Here is a 17,227-nt window from a genome sequence, read left to right on the forward strand (position 1 = left end):
ATAGCAAATAACGTCCTGGAACAGTCAACATGTGTGACAAAGCTTGGTGTAAGGTTAGAGGGGGAGGCCACACCGGAGATGAAGATGCTGGAGTTGCTCGTGTCTCAGCACATGTGCTGCTGAAGTGAGTACATACTCTGCATTCTATCACTGGTAAGTACCATTCTCTGTTTAAGAGGAAGAAGAGAGAAGAGGAGGCGGAGGAGCAGCAGCGGTGGTGAGCAGAGCCGAGCAGCGGATGTTACCAGGTCGTGGGCTCCTTTACCTTCCTTCTTCCTGTCTCACCTGAAGGGTTCAGCAAGGTACCGAGCAATAGAGGACGTTTCAAGCAGGTTTAGCATCTCCAGTCTTCATCACCCCTAAGCAGTGAATGGCTGGGGGATGTGTGGCCAAGAGCTGTCATTAGCATTTTCAGAAGCAAACTCTCAGAACCTGTCGGGAGTTGACCTCTGTCCTAGTTTGTTTCTGTTACTGTAATAAACACCATGGCCAATGGTCTGGAAGCGCTTGTCTTTGTCTTCCAGGCCACAGTCCATCCTTAGGGGAAGCCAAGGCAGGAGCTCATGGAGGGACTCTGAGGAGAAGCTAGAGAGAAAGGCTGCTTACTTGCTTGCTGGCTGGTACTCAGACAGTTCTCTCATCCAGTCCAGGGCCGCCTGCGCTGGGCCTTCCCACATCCATCACCTACCAGAAACTGCCCCCACAGCCATGTCCGTAGGGCAGCCCGATTGAGGCCATTCCTCAATCAAGGCTCCCTTTCTCTGCTGTGTCAGCTTGAAAGCAGGATTGGTATCAGAGTTCTGTGCCCAAGTCATCAGAAAAATTAGTGCTGCAAAATGCAGGAAGAAGATAGACCCTGAAGAGAGATGGAAGGTGGTTTGAGGTGGGGGATGCTCTTATTATAATAAATGCATAGCACCAGGAAGAGCCCTGCAGTTCTTGGGACCCTTTACACTCATTGGCCTATGCTTTGAGTTACAACCATAGCAGCTGAAGATAAATGTAACAAGCACCTGGAAAGCAGGAACTGACGTCTTATTTTACTACTGAGAACTCCTATGACCTAAGGCCCAACACAATACTAGGTAAACAGATGGTGTTTAGAAAACACTATGGCTCAATTAACTGATCCTGTCATGTATTGTGTGCTACGCTGAAATGTTTATCAGCGTGCTCTACGATGAAGACAATAGTTGTAAAAACTTTTTAAAAACTTAATCACATAGCAGACACTAAGCAAGAGATCTATCACAGAGGGACATGCCCAGCCAGACAAGAATTCTATATTTGCTCATTTACAGTTTCCCATGTTATGGTTACATTTTAGAGCATGCTGTAGATACATACTAACTTTCATGACAACCCACCCTGGTTCCACCCCTCAAAAGATGACTTTATGGGGTATTTGTTTGGGGTGCACACACACGCGCACACACACGCATACGCATGCATGTGTAGTGTTGGGGTTGAACTCAGAGCTTTCTGCATACTATATAATTGCTCTATGACTTACCTACATACTGAGTCTTTTTTTTTTTGATTTTTTGGTTTTTTTGTACAATAAAGATATAATCTCATAAGTTTGACAAAATGCAACCATACTTCAAGTAGTAAATGAACTGTTTATTTGAGAACAAAGTTCTCAGTATTAGCTTAGCAATATTACAGTGCTAGATAGAGCTGTGAAAGTATTTAAATGCCCTTCAACTTACTCAATATTCCATGAAATGTTAACTGTGATTGAAATATTTGGCACCTATACCAATCCACTCTCCCTTTCCTAGGGAGTCAGGAAGGCCATATGGTGTGATAATTATTATTCTGGGGGTTCACTACAACCCCTTTGCTTCCTTTAAATATCTATTTGGGGTTTCTACTGGCACTCATGTAGGGTTATTGTGGGGTCCCGCATCTGCTCTGCCACAGGACTCGGCCTCTCTGGAAGGCAGGATGTGGGAAGTTTGACTACACTTACCCCAAACTGCTGCCGGGCAGGTGTCGGACTGTGAGAAGCCATGGGACACCATTCCAAGGGTGGGGGATTGTGGTTTGAGGCACAGGATATAGCTGGAGCTGGCTCGGGTGTCCCCAGGCCTGTAAGGAGGCCAGGACCATTTGGTTCTCAGGCTCTTAGGCATCCAGGTGCCCCTGGGATGCCATGTAGGGCAAAGGCCTTCTCTGTGGCTGCCCACAGCAAATCCCAATGAAAGGAGATAGTCCGTGGTTTTAAGGTATTTATTGTCACGATGGAAAGTGGATGAGTAAAACCGTACCCCACTTCTCAGAGTGGGCCTGATGATTAAATAACTTTTGTAGGGAGGAGTATCTGGAAGTGAAAATTCATTGGCTAAGCCTCCAGGCCTTTAGGTACCTCATTATAATGAAGATCTGTCTTGAGCCTCTGTGACCTGTGGCCATGTCTTCTACCTGTGAAAGGGCTAAGGGTGTTGTCCTTCACGTGACTGAAATCACAAATCTATGGAGGGCTGCGGCTAGTGACGGGCCTGCTTTCCTGGAAATCAGATGAAACACCTATCATCCCTTCCCGGTCACTGGGGATTTCAAACCTCCTCAACCAGGAACTGGGGTGCCTTTCACGGTCCCACATTCTACCTGAAATCAGATTATTTAGTTCCCAAATAAAGGACACAGAGACCTTTAGATTTATAATAAGCTTCAGAGTACTAGAGCTGGGCAGATATCAGCCCTCTATTCTATGTTGTCTACTTCCCTCTGGCGACCCCTGAGATATCACTTGCCATGGTACACCTAGGCCACTGCTACTCTGTCAGGCCAGCACTCAAGATCATGTGTTCATGGTCCACCTACCCCATGGCAACCTCCTCCCTTCTTTCTCTCTGGCTCTCTCCTCATGGTCTCTGCCTCAGGCGCCAAGCCTAGAAAGAGTAGGTACCCTCTCTTCTGACTACCCCAAGCTATAGACATCTTTTTTAACCAGAGATAACTTGGTGGGCAAGATTTACATAGCACCATTTGATGTACATGAAGATTTCCTTGTCGGGGGCAACCAGATCTTGGGGCCAAGTACTTAGCATTTGAATACATGACCTGGATTCAATCCTCAGCACCAAAACCAGAAGATAGATGGATGAATGGATGGATGGGTGGACAGACAGACAGACAATCTCAAATGGGTGATATTGGTAGTGAGTGCACTGGAAACATGAAAGGCAAAGGCGAGATCAAAGTGGCCTACACACAAGAAGAACTGGAGTAGAAGCATGATCAGAAGAATCTCTTTCTACCCAGTATCCTTGCTTACAGGAACCCACTCTGGATCTTCTCCAGCCACACTTTAGCACAAGAGTAGGAGATCTCTGAGAAAATGCCTGCCCTGTTTTCTGGGCCATGCTCTGTGTAGTGGAACCCTAAATTCTGTAGACATTCTGAGCCCATTTCTAGAGATGCACATGATCTCCACTGGGACATCCACGGCCAGGGGAAAGACTGCAATGACAGATATGAAGCAGGGTGGATGTTGATGTAGTTGTGTGTCCTAAAGACCCAGCCACTCCACAGGCTAAGGCAGGAGACTTCCTAAGCTGAAGGCCAAGACCAGCTGAGACAATATAGTAAGACCCATGAAGAATATAGAAGAAAAGTCCAGTGGGTACAAGACTGGCTAAATGTTGGGAACTGACTCTTCTTACACCACATCTCACTTATACTATAGAGGAAGAATCCTAAACTAGAGCTCAGGCTTCCCAATGATTATAAAGATGTAATTGTGCCAGTTATGGGATGTTCACCTATAGTATATGCTGAGGAGGCAGAGGCAGAAGGAGCACACACACACACACACACACAAAATGTAGTAGTCAAAGGAGGAGAACAGAACGAATCCTTTTTAATGTTAAATTATACATTAAAATATTTAGACATAGGTAACACCGACTCAAATTTATGCTTCTGTTCTTGACCTGCTGTAGTTGTGCCTCTGATCAGAAGGTGTGGGCAAAGATAACTGGTAAGAAAGTAGAGAAAATGAAGGAACAACATGTGATTCTTCAAGTTCTAAGAGCAGGTCCCACAGGGTGGCAACAAAAACCTTTGCTGCTTAAATCAAACAAGGCGAAGGTGTATCTTAAAGGCACTATAGTTTGGGTCCCAGATCACAGAAATGAATATTACAATTAAATGAGTCATATAAAGTTGTTAGTTTCCCAGTACATAAAAATTTAATGCTTACATTCAACTGCAGTCTATTAAGTGTATATTGTCATTGTGCCTAAAAGGTACATATCTGGATAAAAATATTTTACTGCTGGTTTGGAAAGACAGCTCAGTGAGTAAAGGTGCATGTGGCACAAACCTTGGAACCTTCAGTCTCTGGAATCCTTGGAAAGATGTAAGGAAAGAATTAGCTTCATGAAGTTGTCCTTTGGTTTCCACACATGTACTGTAGCACATGAAAATTAATTTTTAAAGAGTCATGTTTTTGAGTGTGGGCTGGACACTGTCTAGCAGGACCATGAGACTGTCCCTGCCTGTTTCTGCTGTGCTTGAGTTTGTTGCCAACACACTGTCATGCAGTGGTACCCAGAGGGTAATTAGCAGTGGCTTGGAATTCATGAAGGATATAAAGGTAGATGATAAAGCTGGTAGAAGATGAATCTACAGAGTAATAAACTAGAGGAAATAACATCTAGAGAGGATGATGTGTTGAAGCTTCATTTGGTATAGATGCAACATCCTGCCATCCTGTATATAACAGCAGAAGCTTTGACAGTAGAGAACACTGTAGAAAAATCTTACTCATTGATTGATTGTACAACAAAATCTGTAATGCATTTTACTTTATATTTTGAGACAAGGCTTTCTCTGTGTAGTCCTACCTGTACTGGAACTCACTCTATAGACCAGGCTGGCCTCAAACTCACATAGATCTGCTTGCCCTTGGCTCCAGAATGCTGGGACTCAAGGAGTGCACCACAATGCCTGGCTTGGTTTATTTTTAAAGTTTTATTCACTCTTCACTTATAAAATACATTCCAACCACACCCTCCCCCCTCCTTCTCCTCCCTCTCTCCCCCTAAAGTCTCTTTCACTTCTTGTCTCTCCCAGAAAAGAGCAGACCTCCCAGGGACATCAACCAAACATGGCACAAGATACAATAAGACTAGGCAAAAACCCTTTAAGGCTGGATGAAGCAACCCAATAGGAGGAAAAGAGTCCCAAGAACAGCCAAAAGAGTCAGAGATACCGCATTTCCACTGTTAGGAGTGTCCCAAACCAAGTCAGTAACCATAATATATATGCAGAGGACCTCTAGCATAGATCCATGCAGGCTCTGAGACTGCTACTTCAGTCTTTGTGAGCTCCCATGAGCCCTGCTTAGGATTCCTACAGGCCATGCTCTCCTAGTATCTCGGGTCCCTCTGGCTACTACAATTCCTCTTCTCTTACCTGTGGGGTTCCCGGATCCAGTTATAGTAGGCTCAGCTATACCAGTCTTGGGCATAGCCAAAAGATGTTTCCTCCTATCACAAGGACACTTGATCAACTGTGATCATAGCAGCTTTATCCATAATAACCAAAAACTGAAAACAATCTAGATATCCCTCAAGCAAAGAATGAATAAAGAACATATGGTATATTTTAAAAATGACATCATGATATTTGCAGGCAAATGGAACAACAAAAACAAAACAACCCCACATCCTGAGGTAACCCACACTCAGACAAACATGGTATACTCACTTAAAAATGGATGTTAGGGGGTGCTGGAAAGATGGCTCAGCAGTTAAGAGCACTGACTGCTCTTCCAGAGGTCCTGAGTTCAATTCCCAGCAACCACATGGGGACTCACAACCATCTCTAACAGGATCCCATGCCCTCTTCTGGTGTGTCTGAAGACAGCTACAGTGTATTCATCTAATAAATAAAGATCTCTGAATTCAAGACTAATCTAGTGTACAGAGCAAGTTCCATGACATCCAAGTGTAGGCAGTGAAGGAAACCATCAAAACCAGAAAGCTGGTGAAGATGTAACTGAATAAGGGGCTGTGTTTAAGCCCCAGCAAGCAGCAGAACTTGGCAGCTTTGTTCACATATGTCTTTGGTGACAAGTACATTATTAAGAAGAATAACATTTTGAATTTTTTCCCTGAGCATTAATTTTCAACTGTTCCAAATATTCAACAAACTAAATCAGCCAGTGGTGGTGCACAGCTTGGGAGGCAGAGGCAGGCAGATCTCCTGAGCACAAGGCTAGCATGGTCTACATTGTGAATTCCAGGACATCTACAGTTATTGAGAAACTATCTTAAAAATCCAAAAACAAAACTAAACCAAACCACAAACCAAATAAAAAAAAACCAACCAAACAAAAGCAAACCATGTCATAGGCAGATGCTGTTTAGTTGTTTTTCTGCATAAACATAAACACAAATAGTGCAGATTTAACTGTTAAGGGTGCTGAGATCTCTGGAGTGGTAAATGAGTTCTGGCTTTAAAGTCAGCAGCCTTGTTAGTCACTAGTAAGAGTTGCCTGTCCTTTGAAGTTAGGCACTGCTTTCACTAGTATCAAAATCCAAGCTGACATCTTCCTGTATGACTGTCCCATTTACATTTATAATTACTGACATGCAAAAGAGATCAGCAGAAGGCTAAGTAGATGATGGAAATGTGAGATCTCCGAGAATGCTGGAGGTGGGGATGTTGTGCAGTGTGTAGTGTCTACTCAGTGTGCATGAGTTACCTGGGTTTGATCTCTAACACTGCACAGAAAGGAAAAATTTCAACCTTTATGTTCCAAAAAGAGAAAACATTATCAAAGAAAAAAAAGCCCCAGAACATTACCAAAAATCTATAAAAATGCATGCTAGCCAAACAGGATGAATCCACACTAGGTACAGGAACTCTTGTGATGTTTCAGGTGAGACAGAAAAGGGGAAGCATGGCGAGGGAATTATATAATCTGTTTATATACCCGAGTTCAAAGATAACAGAGAAAACTGAAACAGTAGACAGAAAGGGTGACATATAGAGTACAGGACTGGGGATAAGAGTTCATGGCTCAGTGTTGGCTTAGCATGTCCAAGACCCTGGGTTTGATCCTGAGCTCCCCTACCCCATCAAAGAAAAAGGAAACATGGGAACCAATAAAACTCTTTAAAATACCTTGGTAAACATTCTAAGAAAGAGAGTGGAAGGTATTTTTTTTTTAAGATTTATTTTATGTATATGAGTACACTGTCACTGTCTTCAGAAGCACCAGAAGAGGGCATTGGATCCCATTACAAATGCTGTGGACCATCATATGGTTGCTGGGAATTGAACTCAGGACCTCTGGAAAAGCAGTTAGTTCTCTTAACTGCTGAGCCATCTCTCCAGCCCAGAAAGTACCTTTAAAGAGCTCAAATTTTAAGTCTTTTGTCTTTTGTGTTACAGTTAAAGCATGATATCTAAAGTTGGCAAAATCCAGAAGCTTAAAAGGTTGAAAAAGAAAAAACAAAAACAAAAACAAAAAACCCAGTTGTGGTGGCACATGCCTTTAATCCCAGAACTCAGGAGGCAGAGGTAGGTGAATCTTGAGCTTGAGGCTAGCTGGGTTTCAGGACAGTCAGGACTACACAGAGAAATTCTGTCTCAAAAAAACCAAACCAAACCAAACCCCAACCCCAACCCCCACCACCAAGAACAACAACAACAACCTATAGAAAAATAAAGCTACCAGGTGTGGTAGGTAGCACAGAAGGCAGAGGCTAGGTAGAACTCTATGAATTTGAGGCCTATGTAGTGAGTTTAGACTAGCCAGGGAAGAAACAACAACAACATACCTTGGCATCCACTAATCTATAGGAGGGTGTTGGTAAATCATTTTAAGCTTTGGGAGTAGCCTTGCAGGCAATGAAAGGGGGAGGGAGAAGAAGGCTGAGCCATTTCATTACAGCCTTTCATACTGTTTCTTGTTCCTCACATGGGCCGTAGTTCTTTAGTGAAAGCAAATGCTACAAAACAGATGAGGACACAATGAGGAAATAAGAGAATATTTATGTGGCTTCCCCAAAATGCTATAATGTATAGAAATATATTCAACATGGTTTCAATCCTCAATACAGCCCTTAGAAAATCCAAAATAATATGTCCTAAGACAAGTTTGTAAAACATGTCATTTCATTAGAAAACATTTCATTTCTATTGAAAGCCTTTAATACTGCCACCTTGTGGTGGCAAAATAACTCTGGAAGAAAAAAATAGACAAAACACTTGCATGATCTAAAATTTAAAACTGCTTTCTGCTGTGTAGTGACACAGGCCTATAATCCCACAGTAGGGAGGGAGAGGAAGGAGGATGGCTTTTAAGTTAGAGATCAACTTGGTCTACACAGTGAGTCCCAGGCCAACATAGTGAAACCCTGTCTAAAAAACATCAAAACCAAATAAAGTCATAAAGACCTAATACAGTGTCGCTGCCCACCACAATACCTGTTTCTTTTTAACATGTATGTAAAATTAATCCATTTAGTAAACGTCTTTCAAAAGACTGTGTAACTTTTAATTTAAACCTCATCCGTTCACGCCCCCCACTTCCCGGTCCTTATCAAGTGATCTACCACTAAGCTCTTTGTTCCCAACAGCAGCATTTTCAAATGGAAGTATAAATCACGTAGTTGCAACACATGATGGGGCTGGACTGCCAAGAGTGATGCCAGCTTGTGCTATCAGGCAAAGCCTTGTCTCAAAAAAAAAAACACAAAAAAATAATAATTAGCTCCTCACTCTTTGGAACATATCCCTTGCCTCCCTACTGCATGGCTACCACTGCTCAATGTTTTCTAGTTTTGCCTGTTTCAGATCCACCATCAGATTAGCAAGTAGCACAGTGTCATGCTTTTGGACTTGACTTCCTACCATCAGCATAACCCTTCTTGCTATGTACTGTCATATCTCATATCCCTTTCTTCTTAGGGGAGAGTGCTAGTCCATTACATTGATATATCAATGGAATGAACTGATTCCAGTTTGGACCAAGTGTGAATAACAAAGCTCCCAGTATTCAAGTACAGATTTTTTATATGGCTCCACTTGAGCAACTATCTAGGGGTGGGACTGGTTGGTTGCAAGGAAGGTAATGTAACTTCCCAAGAAATTGCAATGCTTCGAAACAAGCTGGACGTAGTACTCCATCAGGTATCCTTACAGCAGCAAATCACTTTAATGACAGAGTATCTAAACATTTTTGGACATATTTCTTGTGATTAAAGATGTTGAACATCTTTTACAATATGAAATATTTTCTGCTTACTTTATTCTACTTATTTTTTCCCTATGAAGTTATCTGTGCAAAGTGTTGGTCATTTTAAACTTGTCTCCTAGTTGAGTTTATACATTGAGATTTCACTGATTTTCTACAGCAACATTTAAAGTTTTCTCTAATTTGGAATATGAAGTTAGCTCTTGGACAAAGTCTAAACATTCTCCCCGCTTCTAAATGACACCCAGCAGAAATGGCTCGTTTGAACGGCTCTCAAGTTAAGGAAGCATGGCCTGAAGAGAGGAGATGGTTCCCAAGGGCCACTGGGATCCAGGGATAAAAATGGTCAGCTGGATCTCCCAAGCATCATTTAAACAGTTCTCTTGTGTCACTTTAGAGCTAGGATAAGGCTTAACACTGAACCACCTTATAAAGAAAACTGCTGACACGGTGCCACAAAATAGGAAAAATTAGATCTGGAGCTTTTGAAACAAAACATGCTGACCCTCTTCCCCCCACACGTTGTAGGTCACCCCACTTCATTATTTCAACTTCACAATGCTATATTCAGGCACACCCTTAATGGCCAACTGCTCTAAAACTTTTTCCAGTGTTCTTGTCTTCATTCTCGTCTCATAACCAAATCGACAAATTTAAAGGACCAAATTGATGATATCCCTTAAGATTCCTAAAGATACCATACCTCCAAGATACCATGTGCTGCTCAGCCTGGGTCCTCCTCAATATTCTGGCTGTTAGTCCTCACTGTCCTTGGAGACTTCCTCACTCTCTCTTTCACATCTGGGATAAGGACCCGTCCTTTCTTCCCCATGTATTCACTCATTCAGTGTGTGTAGGACTGAGGGTGTGGCTAGGTGATAGAGCACTTGTTAGCAGGTAGAAGGCCCCAGTTTTCCTTTGTACTCTTAAAGAGGCAAATAAATAATGAAGACCACCCCCAATCAAAGAATGTTTTATGTCCCTGGCAACCGACGACATGATTCTTGCTATTATCAGCAATTTAGACTCTGCCTCCTCACCTTCACCTTAAGACAGTATCTCATTTTGTAGCTCTGGCTGTTCAGGAACTCAGCAGATCTTCTACTTGGATTTAATCTGCTGGACTAACGGTGTACATACTCAAAAAATCAAAGAAATTCCTAAGACTTACTTCCTATATGTGGTAGTGGGCACTGAATCTAGGGCCTTGAACATATTAAGGAATGTTATGCTTTTTCTTTTTCTAAATGTGTGCTGGGGTATGAGAGCTTTTAGAGATCTTGTACAGTAAGTGCAGGGTAGAGGTTGGGTATGATAGAGCACACCTGTAATCCTAGCACTTGGGAGGTGAAGGAAGATTTTGATTTGAGAGCATTAAGAGTCATAAAGCAAGAGCTTATCTTTAAAAACAAAACAACCCACAAAGAGGTAGTACACCTAAGAGGCTACAGAGGCAGAGATGAGGGTCACTGTTGATTACCTGTGCACTGCTGTCCAGGCAAACCTGTAATTATGCGCTGATGCGGTCAATCAGCACCATCAACCAATTTCTACATTACTCACCTTCATGATTTGGGCTCTGTGCAAAATCTGTTATCATGGAAAAATATTTTAATAACACTTCAAAAAGAGCTATGCCATTAATCTTAGAAGACACAAGGTTCTGCTTCATAGTATATGAACTGGTATTTGTAAAACACACAAAGACCCATTTCCATATCTTGTGGATGCCAGACATCCAGATTGGACATGGAGAAAAGGAACGAGCTTTCATCTATGAAGGAGTAATGTTTCTCTCCTTCCTACAGACAGTCCCTAGATTTGAAGTAATGAGGGAAATTTTAAAAACTCAAGTTGAAAAGACTTTTAGGTAGTCATGTGAGAAGTTGCATCATCATCACACACTTTTATTGGGTGCCCACAGAATTCAGGCACGTTCATGTTTACAGAGCTTTGCTGATACGCTGACCTTGCCCTTAAGGAGCTTACAATCTAGCAGGAGAAAGACAAGAAACGTAGGTGTGAAAGCAATGAGTGAACAGACACTACAGACTGAAAAACCACCATAAACATAAAACACATATTGCAAAATGAGTTAATGGGGATGGCAAGGATGGGAGATAGCCTTTGCTATATTCCTGACTTCCTGAAGGTCACAGGTTTAAACTATTTGAGGGACAAGAGTGGAGTTGAGAAAAGCCAGGATACAAATGAGATAAGTTCTCCCTTACTCCCTGCTCCCGGGGGTCACAAGGACTACAGGGATAGTGATAAGACAAAGGTTGCAGTGCTCTTAGCACCTCTAGCCACAGTGGATTTGGACCAGAACAAAGCTACTAGTTAGATGACAATCCTGGACTGGTTCAAAGGAGGATCAAAGTTTTTTCTGCACCAGCTCTATCACACACATAATGGCTCAGGTCAAATGTTTAAGATGGCCAGAGGTGCCACTGTGTTAAGGAGCAGTAGGCCAGCTATAAAAATAGAGATGTGGCAGAACTGCAGGAGTTACACCTGCAATACTGGGAGGTACTAGATTTGTTGAAGATTTCACCTGTTACAAAGGCAGCACATTGGCAAATCAAAGGGGGAAATGGCTAGAGGTAGAAGCTATCCAGAATACCTGACAGTTATGTCTAATGCAGGGCTGAACAGAGATAAAACCCTTAATACTGTAAGGGGAGAGGTTATCTAGAACATCCCATCAATTATGAGTCAAATTATGGAAGGTTTCCCCATTTCTTTGGAAAAAGACACTCTTTAGTTTGGAGAGTTAGTATTACTATATGCTTAAACAATAAAAAGGCAGGCTGGGGATGTAGCTCAGTGGTGTTCAGCATGTACAGCGTGCACGCGCACGCGCGCGCACACACACACACACATACACAGAGTAAAAAAGGAAGGCATATACTAATGAGGAAGGGCTTTGAGGAATGGAGAGGCACATGAGGGGAATATCTGCAAGGCAAATAACCACAGATTTACCATAAACATGTAGATTATTAGATATTCCTAAGAGTTGTTTCAAATTAGAGTGAAAAGCAGATTGAAGGAAGCATTGGGTAAAACTAGCAACTATAGAAAGAGTTCATTAGCTACTGCTGTTGTTTATGTCTCCCAAGCCTTTACCCATTTTGAGGTATTAAGGGTGACAACTTAATCTATCAATGGCATTTACAGGTGGAGCATTTGGAACTAGCCAAGGTCACTAGAATTCCCATGGTCATTAGAGCCCCCATGATGCAAGGTTTATGGGATAAGAGGACACCAGGTAAAAGAACACACACAAAGACACACATATACACACTAGTGCTCCACCTCTTGTCATATGATGTTCTTGATCACTAGAGGACAGCCATCGCTACATGCAGCTCCTGACCCTGGACCCAATTCAAACCTCTTTAATTTTTAAGAGAAAGTCAAAACCAGTCCAACAGAGCTTTCCAGAGCAAAAGTCAAATAGAGTTAGGGGAAAAAAGGATACAAGCCTTAAGAGTTACAGAAGAATATAAATAGAAAGGTCATTCCTAATAATTTTTCTAGTGTGTGCTATGTGTGTGTGGGTAAGAGACAGGGGCACACTATGGGCACCAGAGGCCAACTTTCAAGAGTCAGTTCTCTCCTTCCACCATGTGGGTTCCAGGGGTCTAATGTGCATCAGGCTTGGTGTTAGGCACCTTAACCCTGTGAGCCATCTTACAAGGTCCCAAATACCTTTATAAATATTACAAGTATAACTGATAGTTTGGGAAAACTAAGTAAGTTGGAGAAGGTAATATACTTTGATATACACAGGAGATGTAATTTGTGGAGAAAAGACAGGAAACAGGGCAGGATCAGGAACCGAAAGGGGCTGCTGCAGTCCTGGGGGGAGGCACTTTCCTGCATACTTAGCTGGTCTCACAAAGCACAAGCTATTAAATTAATGTCAGAAAAAGAACAGCTTGACATAGACATCCAGAGCAAACCTATTATTTAAAGGGCCTGCTATTTTTAGGACTATTCACGTTAATGGAATTGCTGGGTTAAGTCTCTGGAGGTTGGGGAGCATGTTAATTCTATTCTTCTCATATATAACTAATGCATTATTTAATAGTAAAACAAGTCCAGTGGACACCTACTTCTCATCACCGTACTAGGCTTTACGGCATTCTTTATTGAGAGTTAATGTGTACTACATAGGAAAGTGCAGTGGCATGTGGAGGCCGAGGCATGACGATCGTATGAGCAGACAGAGACGACAGGCCTGTCTCAGCAACGTAGTGAGTACAAACTTTACAAGAAAGGTTGTACTATGGCCATCAATGTGCACTGTGTTTTAATTTGGACACCTATGCAGCAACACTTTTCTATGTATTTATATGTTTAACCATACATATGAATGTTAATATACATGTATACACACTCCCCTTCTCTCATATATGTATGTGCTAGGTAGGCTTCCCACATGCTAGACAAGTATCATACAACTGAACTGTATCCCCAGCCTTAAAAAGAACAGGTTTTAATAATGTATTTATTAAACAAGTTTACAATTAAACTATTGAGGCTAAATTTTAAGCACATATTTGCTAGTAAAGTATTTGGATAATATTGAAGAGTCATCTGGATTTCTTTATATTAAATTATTGGGTGATATGTAATAAATCTTGCCAATAAGTAATCACATAAAAAAGATATAAGGACACTCAAGTATCTAGGCCTCTAACATAGTTGGCAATAATTTAAAAATAAAATTTTAGACAATAAAAAGGTTTGACTGTTTATTTTGTACTGGTTTACAAATTTAAATAGTAACTCAAAACACTGCCTAACAGTGGAAATAAAAACCTAGACCTTAACCTGGCCCTTAACAATATGTGACTTTGGATAAATCTTTTCATAACTCTTTAAGACGGTTAGAATAAATCACTTCATTGTATAATTTAGGAACTCCTAGAAATTGCAACACTACATGGAAACTGCATGTATATGTACTTTGGAGGTAAGCTGAACCAGAATTTTTGATGGGTTCTCATAGATAATCTTCACGAAAAAAATTTAGCTTATACTGTGTGGGTAGATCACTTTTAAACTGTCCCAACTGTGAGATTCTGTAGCCTAATGATATGTAGACTGTACGACAGCCCCCAACATGACCTGGTACGCAAACCACAAACCTTGTTCAACACCTTCTTGCTAGAGGGCAGGATGCATCAAATGTGAAGGGATTTTCCAAGTGTTATGAAGGTTTGGGGTTTAATCAAAAGAGAAATCACCCTGGGGGATGAGGGACCTGACCTTACCAAGCCAGCCCTTCAAAGGAGGGCACAGGCTTCCCCTGAGATCAGAGAGTCTCCTGGTAGTCTTAAAGAAGCAAGCAGCCAGGAGCTCTATTGCTACAAGGAAATGGATTGTGTCACATGAACAAACAGAGCAAAAACCCTCGTTTCAGATGAATTCAGACTTGTAAGGCCCTGAGTAGAGGATCTGACCAAACTTTAACTAGATTTCTGACCCACAGAAACTGTGAAACAAACATGTCATGTTCTAGGGCAACAAGCTTGAGGTAATTAGTCTTAAAAGACAAAAACTTATTTCTAACTTTTGTTGAATCTGAAACAATAAAGAATTGGAAAATTGTTCCATAGGTTATACTGATATTACAACAAACCCAGTCATTTTAGAGCTTAAAAGAAAAAAGAAAAAAAAAAAGCAAGAAGTACCAACTCTCTCGTGCATCTTAATGGTGTGTAGGTAGCTTCAATTACAGAAATGCTGTAGGTTTGGCCTAGTGCAACATGGAAAACACCAGGTTCACCATTCCACACAATCACTGATGCCTTTCAAAATTATAAAATAAACATATACTACTCATACTTCTTAATGTAATATTCTCACTTTTTAGTACTTGAGAGGGGCATGGTGTCAAAAATGGCAGTTTAAGATCATGAAAAATAAGAACATTTAGCTTATTAGACTCACTACTCTATTTCCCCCTTATCAGATATAATGATTTCTGTTAAAATTAAATCAATTTCCTAGATCACTGAAGAATATTTAAAAAGTTGTTTATGTGGGACAAATTTCAGATATACAAAAGCACACCTTAGAATGCTAGGGGAAAAAAAAATCAATGTCCTATAGAGATCATGGTTAGACCTTAGACAAATATTTAGACCTTCAGGTAGTAGCCCTTAGAGATGGGAATATTGCTCCTACACATTAATTTCTGAAGCAGGATCTTACGACAATAAAGCCCAGGCAGGATTTGAACTTGGTAATTCTCCTGCCTCAGCTTACAGAGAACTAGAATGACATGCTCACCTACCTACCAGGATTCTTTATGTATATGGATAGCTATTCTGTGTAATTGGCCTATTAGAACTGCACTGGCTACTGTTCACTAAAAAAACAGAATTTAAGCTTTCTGAAAAAAACAAAACACAACAAAATAAAAGGCCTTGTATCATTCTATCATTTGGAGCCACATGCCGGCTATGTTAGTATTTAAAACACAACTCGAGCTGTCTCTTAGTCCTCTTGACAATGTGAAGGAAGGTCAAAGCCTTGGTTAGTGTCAACAGGGAGACATTGCAGCTGTAGATGGTGTCAACTGAACAAGTTCTGTGAACTGAAATACTAATACGCCCAGAATGAGATTACAGAGCTTATGACATGTCTTATGTTGGTTCTAGGAAAAAAGGTTTAAGACAGACAAGAAGCTAATAGGAGCCATTGAGGTATACTCTTAAAAACATTAAATAGAAAAAGAAATCCACACACCACACACACGCCCCATGTAAAACATTGCTTTAAGTTTTAATGTTTATTTCCCCAAGACAGCCTAGCCTGTACTCTACTTGAATAAATTTTACAAGCTAGTTTTCTGCTGCTTCTAGTTTTAAAGTTTAACCATGTTTTTTGATGACAAGGAATGCTGCAAAAATACTCTAGTTCAACAAAGAGTTATGATCACAAAATAATTTTTATCCATTCTACAGTGTTTCAGAATTACCAGTTGATTTTTAAACACAAAGTAGATATAGATGCTAATGGTGGCTAACCTGGTATGTTTCTTATAGCAAACTGTTGTTCATGCAACACTTGTGCTCAAAGGGGAAGGCACAGGATTTCCTACAATGAGCCACCTTATAAAGAGTTCTTTTTGTACAAATTAATTTATGACATATTTAATTTAGTGTGCATAACCTCAAAACTGAGGTATTATTCCAATTTATAAAAACCACTTGCATAATTTTTATGCAAGTTTTAAAAATACAAAGTTTTTCTCCCTAAAGTGGCTCAAAATAGATTGTTCATGGCTGCCTACATCTAAGATAAAAAGATTCTAAAACAATTAAACAGATTAGGCATATTATTAAAGGTGTTCAAACCATTACTTGATTTGTACATCTACTCAAACCTCTTCATCGGTCTTTATTCAGCAGTACATATGCACCAAATTCCATTTTAGAAGTTTCCATATCATTTTCATAGAAAACAAAGTTTGAAAACAAGTTAACATTTAAACACAGCACGGTATTCTATCACAACTGAAACTTTTCTTCTTTACAGGACTCAACAAAATCTAAAAATGAACTATGCTGTAGATTTACCTCATGCAAAGATCTTTATGTTATCTCTGAAAATGAAAAGAATGGCTTTTAAAGCACATTTTATACTATTATGGCAACTTGTGTACTGCAACACAGTCTATTGTGAGGGAAATTTATGATTTTTTTTCATGCAAAAATCTACACAAATTAGTTTTGATGATATGGAAAGCTTTTCATAGCATCAAACACTCATCTGGTGCAAATGCACAGGGAAACCTTCCTGAAGTTTTCTGACTTGAGAAGCAACTAAAAAAGCCATACTAGGTAAAGTAAATAAAAACTAAATAAAAAAAGGGTTGGGGTCGGGTGGGGTGGGGTGGGGTGGGGTGGGGGTAAGGTAGAGGGAGAATAGACAACACAGGCTGCAGAGTAAACCAGTGTCTGCTGCTAAACCGGTCTTTGTTCTCAT

The sequence above is a fragment of the Rattus norvegicus genome, chromosome 2, assembly GCF_036323735.1.
Source record: "Rattus norvegicus strain BN/NHsdMcwi chromosome 2, GRCr8, whole genome shotgun sequence".
NCBI lineage: Eukaryota > Metazoa > Chordata > Mammalia > Rodentia > Muridae > Rattus > Rattus norvegicus.